We start from the raw sequence: 11,811 nt of genomic DNA on the forward strand, positions 1-11,811 counted from the left end.
GGAGAAGTTTGTTTCTCATCATAATGTAGGTATCGATATATGCAATAGAATTATGTTTTAATCAAATCTTGTGTTTGACAGAATGAATTTAAAAATAGCACTGTCTGATAAGGAAACACGAGAGAATTTGATTGGTTCGTTCTCTAGGAAAGACTGACGCCAACAATGATGTATCATTTGTGCATCGTTTAAAAAACCCAACTTTTTCTGACTGAATTGACTTTCACGTGTATATATTTATATATACCGAACATCCATATTTTCAATCCAAAGTTCACAAGATGAACTACATTGTTTGCAGCCTTACAATAATAAATAAATCGCAAAATGTAGACAAAATTGAAATATTGTAGTACATGTATTTAGAAAAGGTTTGACCATTTTACTGTGATCTTATATAAGAAAATTTACACAAAGAAGCAGAATAACTTGACTCCTGGAGCCGAGTTGACCTCTTGGTGGCACCTTTGTGTCTTAATAAATGCAGGTGCATCAAAACTGTCAATCACGTGATGCAGGTATTGACATGTCCTGTATTTTGGGGTCAAATAAAATACCTCGGTAAGCAGGTGACCTTATATGTATTGCATCACACCAAGCGGTGATAATCGATTAAGGCAATGTTCAACGACACTGCATCCTCGCGCTTTTGTCGAAAATAATAACCCATGTGTAAAAGTTTGTCGTTTTTATTGAACAAAACATTTACATGTAATTGTTTAAAAAAAAAAAAAAACATTTAATTTTTAAAGCAATTTTAACATGCAATCAGTTTTTAAGAACACAATTCCGATTTCACACAATTTTTGAAAACACAATTTTTTCTCAAGTCCATAGTTTTTAGGAGCACCGATTTCACTGAACTTCTTACTCAGCTTCCCTTTCATCTTCCTCAGGAGCTCGGGGTTGCTCTACCTCATACGAACCTCGTCACTCGCTACTGGCTTCGTGCTGGGTACCTCGGAAATCATTGCTGCCGCCATTTCTTGGATTTCATATATACACGCAAGTCTGACAGTCATTGATCTTCCTTGTTTCCCACACTAGTAGCAGGGATCCTTCTCTCTGGTGACCAGTGATACCAATGAATAATTCTCATAAGGTATGTGCGTAGATAAAAGTCTGACGTCATAAGATACAGGGGAGGGACACGGGTTTGTGTGTCTCCTCGCAGCAAAAATGGTGATCTCTCATATAGATATAAACAGGTTAGGGCACAATATTAACCATTAAAGCTATTTAAAGATACAAAATGAACTAGATATCCACTTTGCAAAAGCTGAGTGCTCGAAACATTTCTCGAATCGAAGAACTTTCTAGGGAATTCATTGGGGTTGAATGTTTCCGCGAAAACAAGAGATAAAGCTAACAGTTAAGAAAATGAAAATCATTTAAGTGTATATTACCCCAGCAAAAAAAAAAAAATGACCACGATTGAACTAACTTCGATTAACGTACATGTATTGGCACACAATACAATGTATGTGTACATTTACAACAGTGAGGGTGGTATATATATATATATTAGCTGCAGAACTGTAGCTCTCTGAAAAATAGTTTCTGCCACAATGGTTTTTTTTTCTACAGAGCTACAGTTCTGCAGGTAGAATATATATATATATATATATATATATATATATATATGACAACTATAATTGAAGTTAAAGGACACATCGCATGTTTTTAAACTTTCTAATTTTTTCAGCAAAATTAATTCATTTCATGCCTAAAACTACTTTACATGTGTTTTAAATGAAATAGTTTGCGTAGTTTTCGAGTTTGAAAGCGATGAAATTCAAATCTTGCGATATGCATATTTTCTTCGATATTTTACGCGCCATTATCTGTGACGTCATATGCGAGCGAGAAGATTTGAAAACAGTTGTCAGCCATTTCATAAACAGATTAGATTTAATTGACAAACAAACAATTATCACATTAACGGCTTGTAAATAACACTGCATTAGGGTATTTTGTGCCGTTTAAGGGTGTACTTGCTATCAGTAGAGTGGATTTGGACTGGTTTTTTTTTTTCAATTTTCGAAGGAAGGTATGAAAAACAAGCTGTGAATATTTTTTGTCGGCATAACGAAAACCTTAAAAAAAAACCCAGTAGAATTTGTGCCTGTACTTTTTCAAACAAGCACTTGGACAAAGACGTAGATAAACTGCGAGAAAATGGTTCTATCGAAGCTACGCACTGTTACATATATAGGTCTACGGCATATGCTTTCCGTTCTGCTCTCAAATTCAATACACACTCGCACCAACTGACCTTCACCTTGTAACAACATATAGGCAGAACTTTGCTAGCAGTGTCTACCAACTGGTAGTTTTAAAAAAGAAATTTAAAGATAAAAGATAATTGAACTTTCAATTATAAATAATAAAATATGATATTTCCCAACTTTGAATTGAATTATAATGCTTTCATTTTTTTAAGGAACGCGTACGTGTTTACAATAACAGCACGCCGCGCTCCCACTTCCTAAGTAACAATGTGTAGATAACAAAAAATAATGATTACAGTAATAAAATTGCTTGAATAAATTAAATTTAAAAGTATTGTGATTTTTACAATAAGTTGATCATTTTTATTCGAAATGCACCCGTGAAGACAGTAGGCCTAGTTGTCAATGATAATCGTATCATAATTTAGGCCTATCTAACTTCTCCAAAAATGAATTTAATAATAATTGCACTGTTTATTTTAGAAAAGCAACAACGCTAATTACAGTTGTTTACAGAAATGGCATTACCAAATAGTGTTTAGACAGTGATCCCATGTAAACATTATTTACTCGCAAATTTATGCAGATATCATACTCGCTGTCGCTATTTGTATGCACTGGTGGCTAAAAGATATACTGTAAGACTCGGGAAATTTGTCAACATCGAAATAAATGTTATCCATGGTAAATAAATTAGGCCCCTAAAACCCGAGTTTTTGAAAATATCTAACACTACTTTTACAACAAGTTGACCAACGAAGGTCGCATATGACGTCACTGTACCACGTGACTACCTATCTAATTAACTATAGGCTTTTTGAAATCGGGGTTAGATTTAAGTCCGTATTGTGGCTAATTATCGCAATACTTCAGCGAACGAACTATTACAATTAATTTCTATAAGCGTAAGGAAAACAAAATATAATTCTGTATACTTTGAAAACACGAGATGTGTCCTTTAAACATCTTATGTTTGATTAATTTTTCACTTTATTTTTTTTTTATATTACTAATAGAGACTGGGTGACCACAGCACTCCAATCCTGAATAAGCGAGAACTCCTGGCAGTTTGTTTTTAATCTATATACAATGTGTGTGTGTATATATATATATATAGAGAGAGAGAGAGAGAGAGAGAGAGAGAGAGAATATATATATATATATATATATATATATATATATATATATATATATATATATTCTCTTTTTGTAAAAAAAAAAAAAAAAATACAAAAATTTACACCCTGAAGAGCCGAATTACACGGCGAAAGCGCTAAGTGTAATTAATTAAATGTGGATCATGTGTACTTACTTATCGTTGGATATATTAAATATATATTCATTCAAACATAAATTCTCTGTAAGCCTTTTAACTATATCACATACTTAGAAAATTGATCTGTCATAAACTTCACCTTAGTGTTCATTAGTTCTGTTTCATTGGGTTTGTTTTTCTATGCTGCGTCTCTTCGCGGGTGCAGGATACTGGTATATGCAAGAACTTTCACTTTACATAAATTCATCCCAAATGAGGCAAACCTTTTATACACATCGGACTTGTTCGCTTTGAAGTTTGATGTGATACAAAAATGTATAATATACCATGTATAGAACTAAATTTAAGTTTAATTATCTTATAAAGATACCTAGTTTGATTAAAAGCCAGGGCCGTAAATTAACCTTCAATTTGGAGGAGGCAGGAAATTAGGCGGGGGTCTGGGGGCCGCCCAGACGCTGAGCACATTTTGTGCACACTGAACACGTTTCGTGCAAAATCCTTGATTCTAGGGCCTTCTAAGATGTTACTTGACTAACTCATTCTAAAAGAAAGATTTGGAATGCTTTTTAAGGGAGGTATCATGTTCTTAGTTATTGGAAACAACATAAATTCTAATGAACTTTAAATTTTATTTTTTTTTTGGCTCAAAAGTTGGAGGAGGCAGCTGCCTCCTCCGCCTCCATGTAATTTACGGCCCTGAAAGCAAATTTGATTAAAAAAGACTATGTTTGGGGAAAATTGATCTCGTTTAATGTTGAAAACCTTTTATTCATTGAACAGGCTCATAGAATATTTAATATTTTTCTAAGGTGGCAGCCTGAATAAAGTGATGAACTTATAATTCAAGTCTTTTTCAGTCTATTTATTCGAGAGAAAAAATTTAATTTTGAAACAACATACTGGTACAATCGGGAGAGGGGGTCAAAACACCAAAGCCGGGAAAAGGGAATGGTACCCAAAGGTGCTTGCTTAAAAAGGGTTTAAAGTTTGAAGTATATGAAACAAAATGATGACCTCCTCATAACATTATTGAATACAATAATTTCCGTTATGAGGCGAAAGTTACGAGTTTATTCGCGAAAGTTTCGCGTAAAAACGCCATTTTTCCCAGCCACGAAAATGAGCTCAACGGGCTTTCGTATCTGCGAGCCCCCCCCCCCCCCCCCCCCCCCCACCCCCCGACGAAACAAATTGCAATATAATTCCTAATTCGAAGTTACAAACAAGCGTAATTTAAATCCCATTTTTCATGTTATGCCGTCAAAACTAGCACACATTCTAAGATTTAAAGATTTATAAATTTAGATCATAATGAATTCCAATACAACAGAAGGGGGACATAAAATCAGGACTACGGTTTTTATTTCCATGTATACATGTATATTATCAATCATAAAGGACGGCAACAATTAACGGAATTGATTTTTTGTGAGAAGGTCTTATCTATTCAATTTTTGTTAATATTTATAAATCTATTCTAGGTTATTGATAAAAGACTGGCTGATTGACGTTGATAGGTTTGAATAGAAAGTACAGTAGATAAAATTATCATACGATATCAACTTATCACAATTAACATCATGTGTTTAATTGAAAAATAACTCCGAATTTACTCATGTTCTAGATTTGTTTTGAATGCACAATGTATTAACAAAGCAGTGCTCTACAGACAAAAAAAAAAAAAAAAAAAAAAGAAGAAGAAAAACAACATAACAATATTTCATTGACGTCCATAAAGCATAGAGTTTCATTAAATATCTAATCACCGTGTTTTCTGTAATATTTAGTATTTAGGGTTTTTTTTCCTGCTGAGGTATATATATATATATATATATAGATAGATAGATAGATAGATAGATAGATAAGTACTAGAAATGCTTGACAAAGTTCTAAAAACACAACACCATGCATAACTTTCCTTTATTATTCCTTGTATGGACTAGGTATTACATTCCGAATATTTCAGTATTCAGAATTCGTATTTGCTAGTAAACATCTACAGTGCGTTCTATATATCGCATCTAGAAGTTCAATGTTCGCTGTATCGCTGCATGCTCGACACGAATACGATCGATCAGAATATTGACATGCAAGTAAGCCGTGCCTTAAAGGTCAAAATCTCTTTAAAAAGTTTCTAGAACTCTAAAATCTGTTCAATTTGATTCTCTATATGAATAAAGACCTGCTACCGATGCCATATGAGCAACATTTGATTGTAACTTTTTCTAAAACTCCAAACTTCAAACAACATGAGACCATCTCACATAAAAGGAGTATATCCCAAGACAATGCATTTCAAGAGGAAGTCTCCCTCACGTCACAAATTTATTAACAATACGTTTTTATTTTACCCTACAAACTCTGGACTCCGGAGGATTCAACACAGACACTGTTATTGATATACAGTGAAACTTCTCCAAACCGGCCCCTCAGAATACCGGTTCTCCCTGAATATCGGCCGATTTTCAAAGTCCCGGCAGAAATCTTAACATTTCCTTACAAAGAAAGTCTTACAAAACCGGCCACCCCTGAAAACCGGACATCGGCCACTTTTTAAAGTACATTTGTTAACAAACATGTGTAATTTACCCTTAACATACCGGCCACTTTTTGAAGTGAACAGTACCTACTTTGTGAATATTGAGATAAAATGTCTATAATTGCTAAATTCTCGGTATACCGGCCATCCCTCTAAACCGGCCGTTTTTTCCGGTCCGAGAGCCGGCCGGTTTAGAGAAGTTTCACTGTATCTAATTCTGAATTCTGAAATTCTGAAATGTGTAAACTGTGTAATCATGGAATGAGAAAGTACAATTAGTTCGAATTCTGAGAGAAAGGTAAATAAAGATGTCTGTAAACAGGCACATCATTGTTAAATTAGAGTAATGTATAACACTGATATCCTTAGATTTGATGGAATAAACACAATGAGGTAGAGCCATTCTCTACCCAGAGTTCCATGCTCTTGCGTAACGCGTCCTCTGGTGAGAGATAGAGAGGTAGACCATTTCTCTAAAACATGAACACCTTGACCGACATTGGAACCAGGAACTGGCTTAATACTGATTCACACCAAGAAATGTGTAAACTGTACAATCATGGAATGAGAAATGTGTAAACTGAAGTCTGTGTAATCGTAGAATGAGAAATGTGTAAACTGTGTAATCATGGAATGAGAAATGTGTAAACTGTGTAATCATGGAATGAGAAAGGTGTAAACTATGTAATCATGGAATGAGAAAGGTGTAAACTGTGTAATCATGGAATGAGAAAGGTGTAAACTGTGTAATCATGGAATGAGAAATGTGTAAACTGTGTAATCATGGAATGAGAAATGTGTAAACTGTGTAATCATGGAATGAGAAAGGTGTAAACTGTGTAATCATGGAATGAGAAATGTATAAACTGTGTAATCATGGAATGACTCTCTCAAATGAGAAACGATAGGGAAAATGAGGCATAGCAGATATTGATCTTATTATCGGTGTAAAATCCATGTCACCCCCTAATTTTGCAATAACGTGCTTCTTTTTTCAAAACTGATAAAAGTTGAAAAATATCTCATTTCAATGTATTCATATTTTTAAAATTCATCTAAAAAACAAATGTTAGGCACGCTATGGAGAGATTTGCCTTAAAACGTTTGAAATCTTTCAACAGCGTAAATTGTAATAAACAATTCAAAACAGATATTACAATTAATACACAATGGAACATAGGTGTATAGGGAAAAACATAAAGTATATATACTGATCACTGTGCAAGATAAGATATAATCTACAACGCGTTTGTTTAATTTCTTAACCGGTTCCATTTTATATATAATGAATTAATTTGTTATATAATTGAAAAATTTCCGAGTCTCTGATTGGCTGAGATTTAACAAACTAGAAAATTAGAATGTTATGTTCACCTCCACGTGCATTCCAAGTGAATATGATATTTTGATTTTTCTAACATAGCGTCAAAAATTTGGGGAAAAAATGATGCGATTGGAAATATATATGATTTTAAAACATTGACAACACTAGTAAAACGTATAAGTGCTTTCATTTTTATCTTCAGACGTTTTACAATTAAAAAATGTAAAACGTCTGAAGATCAAAACGCTTACATTTTACTAATGTTGTAATTATTTATTTTATCTATTTTTTTCTCTATAATTTGGATATATATATAATTATATATATATATATATATATATATATATAGAGAGAGAGAGAGAGAGAGAGAGAGAGAGAGAGTACTTATCGAAGTAAAATCTAAAAAAAAAAAACCAACAACCTCTAAACACTTTCTAGAAATATTTCGACCATGTTACCGGTCTTCTTCAGTCGTGTTTATGTGTCATAGCAACGTAACGCAAGACTTATGGGAAGCCCTTTTACTATTTATTCGTAAAATAAGATATCTCTTTAAATAATAGAGATATCTCTTTACACTAGAGAGACATCTCTATTGGTTGTAGAGATATCTTTGTAAGTTAGAGAGATATCTTTTTACGCTAGGGTTATATATCTCTAACCAAACGAGATATCTCTTTAATTAATAATGATATCTCTTAAAACAAAAGAGATATCTCTTTACGCTTGCGAGATATCACTTTCTCTTTGATATATATCTCTTAAAACTAGAGAGATATCTCTCAAAGAGAAAGAGATATCTCTCTTGCGTAAAGAAATATCTCTATCAATGTAAAAAGAGATATCTCTTAAAGTTAGAGAGATATTTCTTTAAATTTTCAAAAAGAGATATCTCTTTAACTTAGAGAGATATCTCTTGAGATTTTCCCCAAGTTGATCACAATGACTTCTCCCTGTTGCATTGCCATTGATATGATGTAACCCTATTTTTTAACCAATCAAAATACTTCTAGCCTACAAAAGGCGGGAAAGGTTGAAGAGGTGGTTGAGATAACATTATCAAGTTGTCGAGATGCTAAATCCAGTCTAGCTTACATATTTTAATAATTTATTGTCATTGTTTTTTGTTACCTCTATATACTTCACATGTGGTAAACGCAAAATCTTCTCCCGGGATTGCAGCCATCATGGTAAGATTTGCTTTGGCGGGCTTCCAGTTTAGTGAGAATTCCTTAAGTATTTAAACTAATAAAAAATATTGGAAAGAGATATCTTTTTCTCTTTGAAAGCTATCTCTTTTTCAACAATTAAAGATATGTCTCTTACATGTATACTTTGAGAGATATCTTCTAGGAATTCTTATGGAGATATCTCATTAAGTGAAGGAGATATCTCTCAAATTAAAAGAGATATCTCTCAGAGTAAAAGAGGTATATCTCAGGGTAAAAGGTATATCTCTTTAAGTGAAAGAGATATCTCTCAAAGTGAAAGAGATATCTCTTAAAGTATCAGAGATATATCTCTAAGTGAAAGAGATATCTCTCAAAGTGTAAGAGATATCTTTAAAAGTAAAAGAGATATCTTATTTTTCGAATAAATAGTAAAAGGGCTTGCCATACAAGACTTCATACACAAAAGTGCGCATGCGTTATATATATATATATATATACAACGATGACTAAGTACAACACGTGATCCACATTTAATTGATATATATATATATATATATTGGATCGTACAATGTAATGCGCGTCTTTAATGTCTCGCATAATAATAAAAATAGCCGATCAGGTCTGGTAACTTTAGTTGTTGGTTTCGATGTTTTGATTCATTCAGTCATATAATAAACAAACACTCGTCGTGCACTCTAGCTGTAAACATAGATGGTCGACCATATATCGCAGGCTCTAGTAACCGTTTTCTCAGGCTCTAGTAACCAGTTTCTCAGGCTCTAGTAACCGGTTTCTATGTTTTGACCATATATCGCAAGCTCTAGTAGCCGGTTTCTATGTTTTGAATTGTTCAATAATCATAACAAAACATTTTCTCAGTCAATATAATGATTGAAAGGAGGACTCAATAAATCTTGCACTTCTCGGGTTGCTAAATCAGCATATCAACCTCAAAAATCTCAATAATTGTGTAATATTTAGTTTTATTTATGTCGTATAATTTTTAAGTCTTTTTCCTCAAATGAAAAGATTTGGTACGTAGGTACCCCCCCCCCCCCCCCCCCCCCCCCGGGCTCAAATCATGGTAATTGTGTAACATTATGAATACATGTTTTAGAAATAAACCATGTACCGTATATCTGTTCAGAAGCCGCTTTGCTGGCTAACAACCGATTATACAAGAATTTAACACAATAAAATTCTAAAATATCTCCTGTGCGTTTGAAATGGAAATCGAAAGTCATAAGAGAGCACGCGTTGTCAGAAAAGATATTTAGAGAAAAATTCAAAACAAAAATAGCAGAGTTTTGAAGTTAATATAAATTAGTTTCTAAGTTTATCGGTGAATATTTGAATTGTTTACGATCATTGACAGGAAATGAAATTGTCTCGACATCGTTATTGTTTGATCAGTGTGAACAAATCTATGTGTAACAATTTTTTGACGTTTACGATACAGTTTGCGACGATAAGTTATATTTTCACAATTAAATTATTTATATCTTATGCTATAAGCGAGGGATGAAGAAATACAAATGTTTATTTTATTTCTCTCATACCTCGTTGATTGATCTGAATGTCCATTGACACATTTCAAAACGTTCATCGCAGTGAGTCATGTAAATCGGGTACATTTACATGATTAAGCAACAGATGAAATGCTGGATAAATCTGACTGGTATCGGAAAACGTGAGATTGTTCATTTATTTATAAGATAGATGGGATTTTATACTCTTCTTTTTATTTGTTTGTTGTTGTTGTTGATATTTTTTTTGGGGGGGGGGGGGGTTGTTGTTGTTTGTTTTGATTTGGTATTTTCATTTATTTATTTTGCATCTCAGTTTCTGTGTGTAAATTGAAACTGAAATTTGTCCATTTGAGTCGTACAAATTAAAACGCGCATACGAAAGGTGAAGATAAAGAACAGTAATAAATTCCATAACTTCGATAAGGAATACAAAATAAAAGAGTTGGGCAAACACGGACTCCTGGTTATACCCTGGAGGAGGGATCTGTGGCCCTATTCACAAAATATCCTACAACTAAGATCAAACTTTACAAACACTGTGAATTTCTTATTTTTCATTTCCTGTAGATTTTCTTAATAATATGTAAAGTTCATCCATGGTTTATAAAACTTGAATACAAACTTATGACCTTGTGATCGGTATTTGATTATCAGGCAGAATTTCTTTTTTCAGCTTAGTCGTAAGATATTTTGTGAATAGGGCCACAGGTGCCTAGGAGGAGTAAGCATCCGCTGTCGACCGGTCACATCCACCGTGAGCCCCATATCTCGATCAGGTAAACGGAGTAATCCGTAGTGAAAATCTGTGTGCTAAGAACGGCCTAACAATCGTTATGAAACATGTCAGACAGCATTTGGCCCAATGATAGGTTGTATTGGCAAACTAGATCATTATAACAACCATAGAATTTGCGAAATGCTGACTTTAAACGAGACTGTTGAAACTCCAACATCATCAACTTGTTTGTCAGTAGCCTGCCTCAATTTAAAAACTGATCACACGCAGAACAAGCTCTTGTGTATCGAATCAGTTGAGAGATATAAACACCATATGCTTTAACAAAGTAATTTTCAGGATAACTGATCACTAGATATGAATATTTCCTTTTCCCCTTTTTGTTGAAGAAGCAACTGTCTCTGATGCCAAAAAGTCTAGCCTTTAATTTATCGTGAGGAGTGGTCGTGTAAAGTGTTGAAAAGTCATATTTTGATGCTGTTGATTTGAGAAAAGTTTTTTGATTTCACTAAATGTTCTTTATTATTAGAATCCACATTTGATTTACACCACTTCTAGCGCAGTCCATTTTAAGTTTCTCCTTCAAAACTGTTAATATTTTCGTGAGTAGCAAAGTTAAGGGCTAGGTAGAACAGTTTCTCGATCCAGAAATGTATCTTTCTTTATATTCCTCTAATACCTTTAATCCATTCTGACAATGCATCAATTTCTTCTTTTTCATATTTAGCCCATCGTCTGGCATAATCTTTGGCAGAATTCATAACAGCGATGAAGTTCTGTCGCTAATTGAAAGACCGAAGTTCTCTTAATGTATGACCTTTTAAAATAAGTGATTTCGGGTCCTCATTTTCAACGATACCATTATTATATATGATACATGTTATAAGGCGTACAGAGTAAGGGCGTGTGTGGACAGTTCGGCGAGTTGACACAGAGTAGTGTGTATAAGCATGGTTTTTTTGGGGGGGGGTGTTTTTTTTTTTTTTTTTTGTTTTTTTTTT

Source organism: Ostrea edulis, chromosome 5 (assembly GCF_947568905.1).
Source record: "Ostrea edulis chromosome 5, xbOstEdul1.1, whole genome shotgun sequence".
Lineage (NCBI taxonomy): Eukaryota > Metazoa > Mollusca > Bivalvia > Ostreida > Ostreidae > Ostrea > Ostrea edulis.